Raw genomic sequence first — 2,896 nt, 5'->3', positions numbered from 1 at the left:
AGGCTCTACTTTTTAAATACCAGTGACTGGCATGCAATCATTTAAATAAGTCTACTTTACAGGAAGTGAACTAATTCATGAAGATATTAGCTTTAAAGTATCAACTCAGAACAGGTCTGACAGAAGTAACCACTGTGGTGAAAGCAGTTTAACCAGAGTTAAACATAACCTATAGCTAGTTATTGTAAGTGTTGATACATGGCAATATTGGTATAGGTTTTATATATACAAATATTTGCATAAAATATTTTAAGCATCTGCTCTTTTAAATATCCATTGGTATAACCTTAATTTTGAGTTTGTGATATAGAATTTCTTCAGTTTGTCAGTTGCTTATGTCGGGACCTAGCATACTCAGTTGCTGTTAGCCACATGGAGACTTATTTTAATACCCTCCTTCAGTATCTAATGTATTCCGAAGGAATACCTCAGGGGAGGAAAGAGAAATGAACAATCCAGGCTCAATTATATTATTTCAACATTTTACTTCTAAATCAGCACTGTGCCCAGAAATATTTAATGTTTCTTTTATAGAAAAATATTCTCTTTTTCTAAGAAGAGAGACCTATTAATAATCATCATTTTCTGGCTATTGAACGACCTTAGAGCTCTAATAACAAAAACTAAACTATTAAATGTTTAAGATTGTTCTTTACCTGAGTATGGGGAAAAGTATCCATCCTGGCATATTTGATAATTAGAAAATGAGACAGAAATCATTGCAAATCTTTTTGGTTTGGTTTGGGGGGCACACTCAAGCTGGCTCAGAGCTTAACCTGGTTCAGCACTCAGGGTTCACTCCTGGCAGACTCGGGGACCAGATGGGGTGCCACGGATTGAACACAGGTTGGCCATGTGCAAGTCAAGCACTCTATTATCTATACAATACAAGCACTGTATTATCTCTCTGGCCCCAAATTATGTTTTAAATTTCACCAGATTGTGCTGAGTGATCTTTTAATCTTTTAAAACTTAGTTGTTGTTGTTTTTTTTTTAGACACTGAATATATGATGCTGTTAATGGTAGACTTTCATTCATACAACATTCCAAGCTCACCCTATCCTACACAGTGCTCCTCTCCTCCACCCGTCTTAGGTTCCCACCTCCTAAACAGTTCCCACTACCATCTCCCCACAATGGTAAGCTCAGAGATCCTTTTCTGTCCCTCTCCTAGGTGACTTCACTCAACATGATATCCTGTTCCGTCTAGGTGGTAGCGCACTGCGTGACTTCAGGGTTTCCTATTGCCAAATAGTATTCATACATACAGCAGAATTTAGCAGCTAGGGCGTTTGTCTTGCACGCAGTCGACTGGGGTTCAATTCCTGCGCCCCTCTCGGAGTGCCGAGAAAGCTACCAAGAGTACCTCACCTGCACAGCAGAGCTTGGCAAGCTACCCATAGCATATTCGAGATTCCAAAAACAGTAACAAGTCTCCCAATGGAGACGTTACTGGTGCCCGCTCAAGCAAAGCGATGAGCAATGGGATCACAGTGATGATGATGATGATCGATTTTATTTATCTTTTCTTGGACACGTTTCCACATTTGGGCTACTGTGAGTAGAGCTGCAATGGACATAGGAGTGCAAATATCTTTTCTGAATAGAGTTTTAGGGCTCTCAAGGAGATGTCTGGCCGTGGAATTGCTGAGTTATGTGGAACAAAGTTCAATTCTTAGTTTTTTGAGGTGTCCGTATTATTTAAAAAAAAAAAAATTGAACCAGTTAACATTCCCACCAGCAGTAGGTGAGGGTTCCTTTATCTCCTCATCCCTGCCAACACTGTTTGTTTTTGTTCTTTTGATGTGTTCCAGTCAGATTAGTCTAAGGTGATATCTCATTGTTGTTTTGATATTAATTTCCCCCGTGATAAATGGTACAGAGAATTCTTTATATACCAATTAGCCATCTGTATGTCTTCTTTGAGGAAGTTTCTCTTCATTTCTTCTCCATATTTTGGGTGGAATTGTTTTGTTGCTATTGCTCATTAAAAATGATATGCTTTTAAATGATCATTGTATGACTGAAATGCAAACATGAAAGTTCATAAGTTTGTAACTGTACCCCACATTGATTCACTAATAAAAAATTTTTAAAAACTTAAAAAAATTAAAAATGATATGCTTTATATGTCTTGGATATTAACCATTTTGTCTTATAAATTTTGAGTATATACTTTCTCTGTGGCATGTCTTTTTATTTTCCCTGTTTCTTTTGCTATATACAAGCTTCTTGATTTCATGTAGTCCCATTTGTTTATCTTTGCTTCCGATGACACTAAATCATTGAAGATGCTGCTAGTTTTAGTATCATGAAGGATTCTGATGTATTTCTGATGACATTTAGTGTCATGAAGGATTCTGGTCTGATATTAAGGTCATTAACCCATTTTAATTTGATTTTTGTTCATGATGTTAGAAAGAGTCCATTTTTTTGCATGTGACTATAAATTTATAGTATAATTTAAAGTTGGGAAAGAAAAGCTTCCCAAATCTTTTTATCCTAGAATTGTTTTTGGCTATCAGGGGTGTTTACTACTCCCTATATCTTTTAAAAATTTCATGGGTACTTTTATAGGAACTGAATTGAATCTGTATAGTGCTCTGGGTAGGACTGTCATTTTGACAATATTAATTTTTCCAATCCAGGAATGGGATGTGTTTCCATCTCCTCATTGTTGTCTTTTATTTATTTTAGCAGCTGTTTATAGTGTTTGTTACTTTCACTTCTTTTGTTAAGCTTATTTCCAGGTACTTGATTTTTTGAGGCACACTTGTGAATCGTATACTTTTAAAAATTTTTCTTCTTTTTCATTGTTTTTTTTAAATTATATATTGTATTTTATTTATTTTTTTAATTTATTTTTTTATTGGATCATGTTGAAAGTTACAAAGC

The sequence above is a fragment of the Sorex araneus genome, chromosome 5 (genome assembly GCF_027595985.1).
Source record: "Sorex araneus isolate mSorAra2 chromosome 5, mSorAra2.pri, whole genome shotgun sequence".
Classification (NCBI taxonomy): domain Eukaryota; kingdom Metazoa; phylum Chordata; class Mammalia; order Eulipotyphla; family Soricidae; genus Sorex; species Sorex araneus.
This window is presented reverse-complemented; position numbering follows the sequence as displayed.